The sequence below is a fragment of the Triticum aestivum genome, chromosome 5A (assembly GCF_018294505.1).
Source record: "Triticum aestivum cultivar Chinese Spring chromosome 5A, IWGSC CS RefSeq v2.1, whole genome shotgun sequence".
NCBI lineage: Eukaryota > Viridiplantae > Streptophyta > Magnoliopsida > Poales > Poaceae > Triticum > Triticum aestivum.
The window spans coordinates 655,104,939-655,120,642 of NC_057806.1; positions in this window are offsets into that span (position 1 = coordinate 655,104,939).

The window sequence follows — 15,704 nt, forward strand, 5'->3', positions numbered from 1 at the left end:
TTTTGCAGCAAGTGCTTTGTAATGTGATATGGCCAAAGGATGTGATGAATGATATATGTGATGTATGAGATGATCATGTTCTTGTAATAGGAATCACGACTTGAATGTCGATGAGTATGACAACCGGCAGGAGCCATAGGAGTTGTCTTTATTTATTTATGACCTGCGTGTCAACATAAACGTCATGTATTTACTTTACTTTATTGCTAAAGCGTTAGCCATAGTAGTAGAAGTAATAGATGACGTGACAACTTCAAGAAGACACGATGATGGAGATCATGGTGTCATGCCGGTGACAACGATGATCATGGAGCCCCGAAGATGGAGATCAAAGGAGCAAATGATATTGGCCATATCATGTCACTATTTGATTGCATGTGATGTTTATCATGTTTTACATCTTATTTGCTTAGAACGACAGTAGCTTAAATAAGATGATCCCTCGTAATAATTTCAAGAAAGTGTTCCCCCTAACTATGCACCGTTGCGAAGGTTCGTTGTTTCGAAGCACCACGTGATGATCGGGTGTGATAGATACGTTCGAATACAACGGGTGTAAGCCAGATTTACACACGCAATACACTTAGGTTGACTTGACGAGCCTAGCATGTACAGACATGGCCTCGGAACACAGAAGACTGAAAGGTCGAGCATGAGTCGTATAGAAGATACGATCAACATGAAGATGTTCACCAATGTTGACTAGTCCGTCTCACGTGATGATCGGACACGGCCTAGTTAACTCAGATCATGTTATACTTAGATGACTGAGGGATGTCTATCTGAGTGGGAGTTCATTGAATAATTTGATTAGATGAACTTAATTATCATGAACTTAGTCTAAATCTTTACATTATGTCTTGTAGATCAAATGGCCAACGTTGTCCTCAACTTCAATGCGTTCCTAGAGAAAACCAAGCTGAAAGACGATGGCAACAACTATACGGACTGGGTTCGGAACCCGAGGATCATCCTCATAGCTGCCAAGAAAGATTATGTCCTAGAAGCACCGCTAGCTGACGCACCCGTCCCACAGAACCAAGACATTATGAACGCTTGGCAGACACGTGTTGATGATTACTCCCTCATTCAGTGCGGCATGCTTTACAGCTTAGAACCGGGGCTCCAAAAGCGTTTTGAGAGACGCGGAGCATATGAGATGTTCGAAGAGCTGAAATGGTTTTTCAAGCTCATGCCCGGGTCGAGAGATATGAAGTCTCCGACAAGTTCTTCAGCTGTAAGATGGAGGAAAATAGTTCTGTCAGTGAGCACATACTCAAAATGTCTGGGTTGCATAACCGCTTGACTCAGCTGGGAGTTAATCTCCCGGATGACGCGGTCATTGACAGAATCCTTCAGTCGCTTCCACCGAGCTACAAGAGCTTTGTGATGAACTTCAATATGCAGGGGATGGAAAAGACCATTCCTGAAGTATTTGCAATGCTGAAATTACAGAGGTAGAAGTCAAAAAGGAACATCAAGTGTTGATGGTGAATAAAACCACTAAGTTCAAGAAAGGCAAGGGTAAGAAGAACTTCAAGAAGGACGGCAAGGGAGTTGCCGCGCCCGGTAAGCAAGCTGCCGGGAAGAAGCCAAAGAATGGACCCAAGCCTGAGACTGAGTGTTTTTATTGCAAGGGAAATGGTCACTGGAAGCGGAACTGCCCCAAATACTTAGCGGACAAGAGGGCCGGCAACACGAAAGGTATATGTGATATACATGTAATTGATGTGTACCTTACCAGTACTCGTAGTAGCTCCTGGGTATTTGATACCGGTGCGGTTGCTCACATTTGTAAGTCAAAGTAGGAGCTGCGGAATAAACGGAAACTGGCGAAGGACGAGGTGACGATGCGCGTCGGGAATGGTTCCAAGGTCGATGTGATCGCCGTCGGCACGCTACCTCTACATTTACCTACAGGATTAGTTTTAAACCTCAATAATTGTTATTTAGTGCCAGCTTTGAGCATGAACATTGTATCAGGATCTCGTTTAATACGAGATGGCTACTCATTTAAATCCGAGAATAATGGTTGTTCTATTTATATGAGAGATATGTTTTATGGTCATGCTCCGATGGTGAATGGTTTAATCTTAATGAATCTCGAGTGTAATGCTACACATATTCATAGTGTGAATACCAAAAGATGTAAGGTTGATAATGATAGTCCCACATACTTGTGGCACTGCCGCCTTGGTCACATAGGTGTCAAACGCATGAAGAAGCTCCATGCAGATGGACTTTTAGAGTCTCTTGATTACGAATCATTTGACACGTGCGAACCATGCCTCATGGGTAAGATGACCAAGACTCCGTTCTCAGGAACAATGGAGCGAGCAACCAACTTATTGGAAATCATACATACTGATGTGTGCGGTCCAATGAGTGTTGAGGCTCGCGGTGGCTATCGTTATGTTCTCACCCTCACTGATGACTTGAGTAGATATGGGTATGTCTACTTAATGAAACACAAGTCTGAGACCTTTGAAAAGTTCAAGGAATTTCAGAGTGAGGTTGAGAATCAACGTGACAGGAAAATCAAGTTCTTGCGATCAGATCGTGGGGGAGAATACTTGAGTCACGAATTTGGCACACACTTAAGAAAATGTGGAATAGTTTCACAACTCACGCCGCCTGGAACACCTCAACGTAATGGTGTGTCCGAACGTCGTAATCGCACTCTATTGGATATGGTGCGATCTATGATGTCTCTTACCGATTTACCGCTGTCATTTTGGGGCTATGCTTTAGAGACTGCTGCATTCACTTTAAATAGGGCTCCGTCAAAATCCGTTGAGACGACATCGTATGAATTATGGTTTGGGAAGAAACCTAAGCTGTCGTTTCTAAAAGTTTGGGGATGCGATGCTTATGTCAAGAAATTTCAACCTGAAAAGCTCGAACCCAAGTCGGAAAAATGCGTCTTCATAGGATACCCTAAAGAAACTATTGGGTATACCTTCTACCTCAGATCCGAAGGCAAGATCTTTGTTGCCAAGAATGGGTCCTTTCTAGAGAGAGTTTCTCTCGAAAGAAATAAGTGGGAGGAAGGTAGAACTTGATGAAGTATTACCTCTTGAACCGGTAAGTGGCGCAGCTCAAGAAAATGTTCCTAAGGTGCCTGCACCGACTAGAGAGGAAGTTGATGATGATCATCATGAAACTTCAGATCAAGTTGCTACTAAACTTCGTAGGTCCACAAGGACACGTTCCGCACCAGAGTGGTACGGCAACCCTGTCTTGGAAATCACATTGTTAGACAACGGTGAACCTTCAAACTATGAAGAAGCGATGGCGGGCCCGGATTCCGACAAATGGCTGGAAGCCATGAAATCCGAGATAGGATCCATGTATGAAAATGAAGTATGGACTTTGACTGACTTGCCCGTTGATCGGTGAGCCATAGAAAATAAATGGATCTTTAAGAAGAAGACAGACGCGGATGGTAATGTGACCAACTATAAAGCTCGGCTTGTCGCTAAGGGTTATCGACAAGTTCAAGGGGTTGACTACGATGAGACTGTCTCACCCGTAGCGAAGCTGAAGTCCGTCCGAATCATGTTAGCAATTGCCGCATTCTATGATTATGAGATATGGCAAATAGACGTCAAAACGACATTCCTTAATGGTTTCCTTAAGGAAGAATTGTATATGATGCAGCTGGAAGGTTTTGTCAATCCTAAGAATGCTGACAAGGTGTGCAAGCTCCAACGCTCGATTTATGGGCTGGTGCAAGCATCTCGGAGTTGGAACATTCGCTTTGATGAGATGATCAAAGCGTTTGGGTTTATGCAGACTTATGGAGAAGCCTGCATTTACAAGAAAGTGAGTAGGAGCCCTGTAGCATTTCTCATATTGTATGTGGATGACATACTGTTGATGGGAAATGATATAGAATTCTTGGAAAGCATAAAGGCCTACTTCAACAAGTGTTTTTCAATGAAGGACCTTGGAGAAGCTGCTTATATATTAGGCATCAAGATCTATAGAGATAGATCGAGACGCCTCATTGGTCTTTCACAGAGTACGTACCTTGACAAGATATTGAAGAAGTTCAAAATGGATCAGTCAAAGAAGGGGTTCTTGCCTGTATTGCAAGGTACGAGATTGAGCATGGCTCAATGCCCGACCACGGCAAAAGATAGAGAAAAGATGAGTGTCGTCCCCTATGCCTCGGCCATAGGGTCTATCATGTATACTATGCTGTGTACCAGACCTGATGTAAACCTTGCCGTAAGTTTGGTAGGAAGGTACCAAAGTAATCCCGGCATGGAACACCGGACAGCGGTCAAGAATATCCTGAAGTACCTGAAAAGGACTAAGGAAATGTTTCTCGTTTATGGAGGTGACGAAGAGCTCGTCGTAAAGGGTTACGTCGATGCTAGCTTCGACACAGATCTGGATGACTCTAAGTCACAAACCGGATACGTGTATATTTTGAATGGTGGGGCAGTAAGCTGGTGCAGTTGCAAGCAAAGCGTTGTGGCGGGATCTACATGTGAAGCGGAGTACATGGCAGCCTCGGAGGCAGCACAAGAAGCAGTCTGGGTGAAGGAGTTCATTACCGACCTAGGAGTCATACCCAATGCGTTGGGCCCGATGACTCTCTTCTGTGACAACACTGGAGCTATTGCCCTTGCCAAGGAGCCCAGGTTTCACAGGAAGACCAGGCATATCAAGCGTCGCTTCAACTCCATTCGTGAAAGTGTTCAAAATGAAGACATAGAGATTTGTGAAGTACATACGGACCTGAATGTAGCAGATCCGTTGACTAAACCTCTCCCTAGAGCAAAACATGATCAACACCAGAACTGCATGGGTGTTCGATTCATCACAATGTAACTAGAATATTGACTCTAGTGCAAGTGGGAGACTGTTGGAAATATGCCCTAGAGGCAATAATAAAATGGTTATTATTATATTTCTTTGTTCATGATAATTGTCTATTGTTCATGCTATAATTGTGTTATCCGGAAATCGTAATACATGTGTGAATACATAGACCACAACACGTCCCTAGTGAGCCTCTAGTTGACTAGCTCGTTGATCAAAGGATAGTCATGGTTTCCTGACTATGGACATTAGATGTCATTGATAATGGGATCACATCATTAGGAGAATGATGTGATGGACATGACCCAATCCTAAGCTTAGCTCAAAGATCGTGTAGTTCGTTTGCTGTAGCTTTTCTAAATGTCAAATATCATTTCCTTAGACCATGAGATTGTGCAACTCCCGGATACCGTAGGATTGCCTTGGGTGTGCCAAACCTCACAACGTAACTGGTGAAGGAAATATGCCCTAGAGGCAATAATAAAGTTATTATTTATTTCCTTATATCATGATAAATGTTTATTATTCATGCTAGAATTGTATTAACCGGAAACATAATACTTGTGTGAATACATAAACAAACAAAGTGTCAATAGTATGCCTCTACTTGACTAGCTCGTTAATCGAAGATGGTTATGTTTCCTAACCATAAACAAAAGAGTTGTTATTTGATTAACGGGATCACATCATTAGGAGAATGATGTGATTGACATGACCCATTCCATTAGCTTAGCACCCGATCGTTTAGTATGTTGCTATTGCTTTCTTCATGGCTTATACATGTTCCTATGACTATGAGATTATGCAACTCCCGTTTACCGGAGTAACACTTTGGGTACTACCAAACGTCACAACATAACTGGGTGATTATAAAGGAGTACTACAGGTGTCTCCAAAGGTACATGTTGGGTTGGCGTATTTCGAGATTAGGTTTTGTCACTCCGATTGTCGGAGAGGTATCTCTGGGCCCTCTCGATAATGCACATCACTTAAGCCTTGCAAGCATTGCAACTAAATGAGTTAGTTGTGGGGTGATGTATTACAGAACGAGTAAAGAGACTTGCCGGCAACGAGATTGAACTAGGTATTGGAATACCGACGATCGAATCTCGGGCAAGTAACATACCGATGACAAAGGGAACGACGTATGTTGTTATGCGGTCTGACCGATAAAGATCTTCGTAGAATATGTAGGAGCCAATATGGGCATCCAGGTCCCGCTATTGGTTATTGACCGGAGACGTGTCTCGGTCATGTCTACATTGTTCTCGAACCCGTAGGGTCCGCACGCTTAAGGTTACGATGACAGTTATATTATGAGTTTATGCATTTTGATGTACCGAAGGTTGTTCGGAGTCCCGGATGTGATCACGGACATGACGAGGAGTCTCGAAATGGTCGAGACATAAAGATTGATGTATTGGAAGCCTATATTTGGATATCGGAAGTGTTCCGGGTGAAATCGGGATTTTACCGGAGTACCGGGAGGTTACCGGAACCCCCCGGGAGCTAAATGGGCCATGATGGGCCTTAGTGGAAAAGAGAAGAGGCAGCCCTACATGGGCCGCGTGCCCCTCCCCTCCCTTGGTCCGAATTGGACAAGGAGAGGGGGCCGACCCCTCTCTCTCTTTTCCCCCCTCCGTGAATCCTATTCCAACTAGGATTGGGGGGGCGGGAATCCTACTCCCAGAGGGAGTAGGACTCTCCTTGCGCGCCCTCCTTGGCCGGCCAGCCTCCCCCCTCTAGTCCTTTATATACGGAGGCAGGAGCACCCCAGAGACACGCAAGTTGATCCACGTGATCTTTTCCTTAGCCGTGTGCGGCGCCCCCAGCCACCATAGTCCTCGATAATACTGTAGCGGAGTTTAGGCGAAGCCCTGCTGCTGTAGTACATCAAGATCGTTACCACGCCGTCGAGCTGACGGAACTCTTCCCCGACACTTTGCTGGATCGGAGTCCGGGGATCGTCATCGAGCTGAATGTGTGCTAGAACTCGGAGGTGCCGTAGTTTCGGTGCTTGATCGGTCGGATCGTGAAGACGTATGACTACATCAACCAAACGCTTCCGTTGTCAATCTACTAGGTATGTAGATCACACTCCCCCCTCTCGTTGCTATGCATCACATGATCTTGCGTGTGCGTAGGATTTTTTTGAAATTACTATGTTCCCCAACAGTGGCATCCGAGCCTAGGTTTTATATGTTGATGTTATATGCACGAGTAGAACACAAGTGAGTTGTGGGCGATATAAGTCATACTGCCTACCAGCATGTCATACTTTGGTTCGGCGGTATTGTTGGATGAAGCGGCCCAGACCGACATTACGCGTACGCTTACGCGAGACCGGTTCTCCCGACGTGCTTTGCACAAAGGTGGCTTGTGGGTGACAGTTTCTCCAACTTTAGTTGAACCAAGTGTGGCTACGCCCGGTCCTTGCGAAGGTTAAAACGGAGTCAAATTGACAAACTATCGTTGTGGTTTTGATGCGTAGGTGAGATTGGTTCTTACTTAAGCCCGTAGCAGCCACGTAAAACTTGCAACAACAAAGTAGAGGACGTCTAACTTGTTTTTGCAGGGCATGTTGTGATGTGATATGGTCAAGACATGATGCTGAATTTTATTGTATGAGATGATCATGTTTTGTAACCGAGTTATCGGCAACCGGCAGGAGCCATATGGTTGTCGCTTTATTGTATGCAATGCAATCGCGATGTAATGCTTTACTTTATCACTAAACGGTAACGATAGTCGTAGAAGCACAAGCTTGGCAAGACGACAACGATGCTACGATAGAGATCAAGGTGTCACGCCGGTGACGATGGTGATCACGACGGTGCTTCGGAGATGGAGATCACAAGCACAAGATGATGATGGCCATATCATATCACTTATATTGATTGCATGTGATGTTTATCTTTTATGCATCTTATCTTGCTTTGATTGACGGTAGCATTATAAGATGATCTCTCACTAAATTATCAAGAAGTGTTCTCCCTGAGTATGCACCGTTGTGAAAGTTCTTCGTGCTGAGACACCACGTGATGATCGGGTGTGATAGGTTCTACGTTCAAATACAACGGGTGCAAAACAGTTGCACACGCGGAATACTCAGGTTATACTTGACGAGCCAAGCATATACAGATATGGCCTCGGAACATGGAGACCGAAAGGTCGAGCGTGAATCATATAGTAGATATGATCAACATAATGATGTTCACCAATGAAACTACTCCATCTCACGTGATGATCGGACATGGTTTAGTTGATTTGGATCACGTGATCACTTAGAGGATTAGAGGGATGTCTATCTAAGTGGGAGTTCTTAAGTAATATGATTAATTGAACTTAAATTTATCATGAACTTAGTCCCTGATAGTATCTTGCTTGTTTATGTTGATTGTAGATAGATGGCTCGTGCTGTTGTTCCGTTGAATTTTAATGCGTTCCTTGAGAAAGCAAAGTTGAAAGATGATGGTAGCAATTACACGGACTGGGTCCGTAACTTGAGGATTATCCTCATTGCTGCAAGAAGAATTACGTCCTGGAAGCACCGTTGGGTGCCAGGCCTGCTGCAGGAGCAACGCCGGATGTTATGAACGTCTGGCAGAGCAAAGTTGATGACTACTCGATAGTTCAGTGTGCCATGCTTTACGGCTTAGAATCGGGACTTCAACGACGTTTTGAACGTCATGGAGCATATGAGATGTTCCAGGAGTTGAAGTTAATATTTCAAGCAAATGCCCGGATTGAGAGATATGAAGTCTCCAATAAGTTCTATAGCTGCAAGATGGAAGAGAACAGTTCTGTTAGTGAGCATATACTCAAAATGTCTGGGTATAATAATCACTTGATTCAATTGGGAGTTAATCTTCCAGATGATTGCGTCATTGACAGAATTCTCCAATCACTGCCACCAAGATACAAGAGCTTCGTGATGAACTATAATATGCAAGGGATGAATAAGACTATTCCCGAGCTCTTCGCGATGCTGAAAGCTGCGGAGGTAGAAATCAAGAAGGAGCATCAAGTGTTGATGGTCAACAAGACCACTAGTTTCAAGAAAAAGGGCAAAGGGAAGAAGAAGGGGAACTTCAAAAAGAACGGCAAGCAAGTTGCTACTCAAGAGAAGAAACCCAAACCTAGACCTAAGCCTGAAACTGAGTGCTTCTATTGCAAGCAGACTGGTCACTGGAAGCGGAACTGCCCCAAGTATTTGGCGGATAAGAAGGATGGCAAGGTGAACAAAGGTATATGTGATATACATGTTATTGATGTGTACCTTACCAATGCTCGCAGTAGCACCTGGGTATTTGATACTGGTTCTGTTGCTAATATTTGCAACTCGAGACAGGGACTACGGATTAAGCGAAGATTGGCTAAGGACGAGGTGAAGATGCGCATGGGAAACGGTTCCAAAGTCGATGTGATCGCGGTCGGCACGCTACCTCTACATCTACCTTCGGGATTAGTATTAGACCTAAATAATTGTTATTTGGTGCCAGCGTTAAGCATGAACATTATATCTGGATCTTGTTTAATGCGAGATGGTTATTCATTTAAATCAGAGAATAATGGTTGTTCTATTTATATGAGTAATATTTTTTATGGTCATGCACCCTTGAAGAGTGGTCTATTCTTATTGGATCTCGATCGTAGTAATACACATATTCATGATATTGAAGCCAAAAGAAGCAAAGTTAATAATGATAGTGCAACTTATTTGTGGCACTGCCGTTCAGGTCGTATTGGTGTAAAGCGCATGAAGAAACTCCATGCTGATGGGATTTTGGAATCACTTGATTATGAATCAGTTGATGCTTACGAACCATGCCTCATGGGCAAAGATGACTAAGACTCCGTTCTCCGGAACAATGGAGCGAGCGACAGATTTGTTGGAAATCATACATACTGATGTATGTGGTCCGATGAATAGGCTCGTGGCAGGTATCATTATTTTCTAATCTTCACAGATGATTTGAGCAGATATGGGTATATCTACTTGATGAAACATAAATTTGAAACATTTGAAAAGTTCAAAGAATTTCAGAGTGAAGTGGAAAATCATCATGACAAGAAAATAAAAGTTTCTACGATATAATCGCAGAGGTAAAATATTTGAGTTACGAGTTTGGCCTTCAATTAAAACAATGTGAAATAGTTTCACTACTCACGCCACCTGGAACACCATAGTGTAATGGTGTGTCCGAACGTCATAACCGTACTTTATTAGATATAGTGCGATCTATGATGTCTCTTACCGATCTACCACTATCGTTTTGGGGTTATGCATTAGAGACAGCTGCATTCACGTTAAATAGGGCACCATCTAAATCCGTTGAGACGACACCGTGTGAACTATGGTTTGGCAAGAAACCTAAGCTGTCGTTTCTTAAAGTTTGGAGTTGCGATGCTTATGTGAAAAAGTTTCATCTCGATAAGCTCAAACTCAAATCGGAGAAATATGTCTTCATAGGATACCCAAAGGAGACAGTTGGGTACACCTTCTATCATAGATCCGAAGGCAAGACATTCGTTGCTAAGAATGGATCCTTTCTAGAGAAGGAGTTTCTCTCCAAAGAAGTGAGTGGGAGGAAAGTAGAAAAGTTGATGAGGTAACTGTACCTGCTCCCTTATTGGAAAGTAGTACATCACAGAAAACTGTTTCTGCAACACCTACACCAGTTAGCGAGGAAGCTAATAATGATGATCATGAAACTTCAGAACAAGATACTACTGAACCTCGTAGATCAACCAGAGTAAGATCCACGCCAGAGTGGTACGGTAATCCTGTTCTGGAAGTCATGCTACTAGATCATGATGAACCTACGAACTATGAAGAAGCGATGGTGAGCCCAGATTCCGCAAAGTGGCTTGAAGCCATGAAATCTGAGATGGGATCCATGTATGAGAACAAAGTGTGGACTTTGGTTGACTTGCCCGATGATCGGCAAGCAATTGAGAATAAATGGATCTTCAAGAAGAAGACTGACGCTGACGGTAATATTACTGTCTACAAAGCTCGACTTGTCGCAAAAGGTTTTCGGCAAGTTCAAGGGATTGACTACGATGAGACCTTCTCACCCGTAGCGATGCTTAAGTCTGTTTGAATCATGTTAGCAATTGCCGCATTTTATGATTATGAAATTTGGCAGATGGATGTCAAAACTGCATTCCTGAATGGATTTCTGGAAGAAGAGTTGTATATGATGCAACCAGAAGGTTTTGTCGATCCAAAGGGAGCTAACAAAGTGTGCAAGCTCCAGCGATCCATTTATGGACTGGTGCAAGCCTCTCGGAGTTGGAATAAATGTTTTGATAGTGTGATCAAAGCATATAGTTTTATACAGACTTGCGGTGAAGCCTGTATTTACAAGAAAGTGAGTGGGAGCACTACAACATTTCTGATAAAGTATATGTGAAAGACATATTGTTGATCGGAGATAATGTAGAATTATTCTGCAAAGCATAAAGGAATGTTTGAAAGGAGTTTTTCAAAGAAAGACCTCGGTGAAGCTGCTTACATATTGAGTATCAAGATCTATAGAGATAGATCAAGACGCTTGATAAGTTTTTTCAATGAGTACATACCTTGACAAGATTTTGAAGTAGTTCAAAATGGAACAGTCAAAGAAAAAGTTTCTTGCCTGTGTTACAAGGTGTGAAGTTGAGTAAGACTCAAAGCCCGACCACGGCAGAAGATAGAAAGAGAATGAAAGTCATTCCCTATGCCTCAGTCATAGGTTCTATAAAGTATGCCATGCTGTGTACCAGATCTATTGTATACCATACACTGTGTTAAGCAAGGGAGTACAATAGTGATCTAAGAGTAGATCACCGGACAGCGGTCAAAATTATCCTTAGTGGAATAAGGAAATATTTCTCAATTATGGAGGTGAAAAAAAGGTTCATCGTAAAAGGTTACGTCGATGCAAGTTTTGACACAGATCTGGATGACTCTAAGTCTCGATCTAGATACATATTGAAAGTGGGAGCAATAAGCTAGAGTAGCTCCGTGCAGAGCATTGTTGACATAGAAATTCGCAAAATACTTACGGATCTGAATGTGACAGACCCGTTGACTAAAATTATCTCACAAGCAAAACATGATCACACCTTAGTACTCTTTGGGTGTTAATCACATAGCGATGTGAACTAGATTGCTGACTCTAGTAAACCCTTTGGGTGTTGATCACATATCGATGTGAACTATGGGTGTTAATCACATGGTGATGTGAACTATTGTTGTTAAATCACATGGTGATGTGAACTAGATTATTGACTCTAGTGCAAGTGGGAGACTGAAGGAAATATGCCCTAGAGGCAATAATAAAGTTATTATTTATTTCCTTATATCATGATAAATGTTTATTATTCATGCTAGAATTGTATTAACCGGAAACATAATACTTGTGTGAATACATAAACAAACAAAGTGTCACTAGTATGCCTTTACTTGACTAGCTCGTTAATCGAAGATGGTTATGTTTCCTAACCATAAACAAAAGAGTTGTTATTTGATTAACGGGATCACATCATTAGGAGAATGATGTGATTGACATGACCCATTCCATTAGCTTAGCACCCGATCGTTTAGTATGTTGCTATTGCTTTCTTCATGGCTTATACATGTTCCTATGACTATGAGATTATGCAACTCCCGTTTACCGGAGGAACACTTTGGGTACTACCAAACGTCACAACGTAACTGGGTGATTATAAAGGAGTACTACAGGTGTCTCCAAAGATACATGTTGGGTTGGCGTATTTCGAGATTAGGTTTTGTCACTCCGATTGTCGGAGAGGTATCTCTGGGCCCTCTCGGTAATGCACATCACTTAAGCCTTGCAAGCATTGCAACTAAATGAGTTAGTTGCGGGATGATGTATTACAGAACGAGTAAAGAGACTTGCCGGCAACGAGATTGAACTAGGTATTGGAATACCGATGATCGAATCTCGGGCAAGTAACATACCGATGACAAAGGGAACGGCGTATGTTGTTATGCGTTCTGACCGATAAAGATCTTCGTAGAATATGTAGGAGCCAATATGGGCATCCAGGTCCCGCTATTGGTTATTGACCGGAGACGTGTCTCGGTCATGTCTACATTGTTCTCGAACCTGTAGGGTCCGCACGCTTAAGGTTACGATGACAGTTATATTATGAGTTTATGAATTTTGATGTACCGAAGGTTGTTCGGAGTCCCGGATGTGATCACGGACATGACAAGGAGTCTCGAAATGGTCGAGACATAAAGATTGATGTATTGGAAGCCTATGTTTGGATATCGGAAGTGTTCCGGGTGAAATCGGGATTTTACCGGAGTACCGGGAGGTTACCGGAACCCCCCGGGAGCTAAATGGGCCATGATGGGCCTTAGTGGAAAAGAGAAGAGGCAGCCCTACATGGGCCGCGCGCCCCTCCCCTCCCTTGGTCCGAATTGGACAAGGAGAGGGGGCCGACCCCTCTCTCTCTTTTCCCCCCTCTGCGAATCCTATTCCAACTAGGATTGGGGGGGGGGAATCCTACTCCCAGAGGGAGTAGGACTCTCCTGGCGCGCCCTCCTTGGTCGGCCAGCCTCCCCCCTCTAGTCCTTTATATACGGAGGCAGGAGCACCCCAGAGACACGCAAGTTGATCCACGTGATCTTTTCCTTAGCCGTGTGCGGCGCCCCCAGCCACCATAGTCCTCGATAATACTGTAGCGGAGTTTAGGCGAAGCCCTACTGCTGTAGTACATCAAGATCGTTACCACGCCGTCGTGCTGACGGAACTCTTCCCCGACACTTTGCTGGATCGGAGTCCAGGGATCGTCATCGAGCTGAACGTGTGCTAGAACTCAGAGGTGCCGTAGTTTCGGTGCTTGATCGGTCGGATCGTGAAGACGTACGACTACATCAACCAAACGCTTCACATGATCTACTATGTCAATCTACTAGGTATGTAGATCACACTCCCCCCTCTCGTTGCTATGCATCACATGATCTTGCGTGTGCGACTATAAAGGTACATTACAGGTATCTCCGAAAGTGTCTGTTGGGTTGGCACGAATCGAGACTGGGATTTGTCACTCCGTATGACGGAGAGGTATCTCTGGGCCCACTCAGTAATGCATCATCATAATGAGCTCAATGTGATCAAGTGGTTGATCACGGGATCATGCATTACGGTACGAGTAAAGTGACTTGCCGGTAACGAGACTGAACAAGGTATTGGGATACCGACGATCGAGTCTCGGGCACGTAACGTACCGATTGACAAAGGGAATTGTATATGGATTGATTGAATCCTCGACATCGTGGTTCATCCAATGAGATCATCGTGGAGCATGTGGGAGCCAACATGGGTATCCAGATCCCGCTGTTGGTTATTGACCGTAGAGGCTTCTCGGTCATGTCTGCATGTCTCCCGAACCCGTAGGGTCTACACACTTAAGGTTCGGTGACGCTAGGGTTGTAGAGATATTACCACACGGTAACCTGAAAGTTGTTCGGAGTCCCGGATGAGATCCCAGACGTCACGAGGAGTTCCGGAATGGTCCGGAGGTAAAGATTTGTTGGGGAACGTAGCAGAAATTCAAAATTTTCCTACGTGTCACCAAGATCTATCTATGGAGAGACCAGCAACGAGTAGAAAGAGAGTGCATCTACATACCCTTGTAGATCGCTAAGCGGAAGCGTTCAAGTGAACGGGGTTGATGGAGTCGTACTCGTCGTGATTCAAATCACCGATGATCCTAGTGCCGAACGGACGGCACCTCCGCGTTCAACACACGTACAGCCCGGTGACGTCTCCCACGCCTTGATCCAGCAAGGAGAGAGGGAGAGGTTGAGGAAGACTCCATCCAACAGCAGCACAACGGCGTGGTGGTGGTGGAGGAGCGTGGCAATCCAGCAGGGCTTCGCCAAGCACCATGGGAGAGGAGGAGTAGGAAGAGAGGTAGGGCTGTGCCAGAACTTCGTCTATAGCTCCCATGCGCCTCCCCACTATATATAGGGGTGGAGGGGCTGGTTTCTTGCCCTCCAAGTCCATTGGGGCGTTGGCCAAGGTGGGAGAAAAGAAATCTCATTATTTCCTTCCCCACTGATTGTTATCCCCCTTTTTAGGGATCTTGATCTTATCCCTTCGGGATATGATCTTATTCCTTCTAAGGGGGGATCTTGGTGCGCCTTGACCAGGGGTGTGGGGCCTTTCCCCCACTACCCACGTCCATGTGGGTCCCCCCATGCAGGTGGGCCCCACTCCGGAACCTTCTAGAACCTTCCCGGTACAATACCGAAAAATCCCGAACATTTTCCGGTGGCCAAAATAGGACTTCCCATATATAAATCTTTACCTCCGGACCATTCCGGAACTCCTCGTGATGTCCGGGATCTCATCCGGGACTCCGAACAACATTCGGTAACCACATACAAACTTCCTTTATAACCCTAGCGTCATCGAACCTTAAGTGTGTAGACCCTACGGGTTCGGGAGACATGTAGACATGACCGAGACGTTCTCCGGTCAATAACCAACAGCGGGATCTGGATACCCATGATGGCTCCCACATGTTCCATGATGATCTCATCGGATGAACCATGATGTCAAGGACTTAATCAATCCCGTATTCAATTCCCTTTGTCTATCGGTATGTTACTTGCCCGAGATTCGATCATCGGTATCCAATACCTTGTTCAATCTCGTTACCGGCAAGTCACTTTACTCATTCCGTAACACATCATCCCGTGATCAACTCCTTGGTCACATTGCGCATATGATGATGTCCTACCGAGTGGGCCCAGAGATACCTCTCCGTTTACACGGAGTGACAAATCCCAGTCTCGATCCGCATAAAACAATAGATACTTTCGGAGATACCTGTAGTGCACC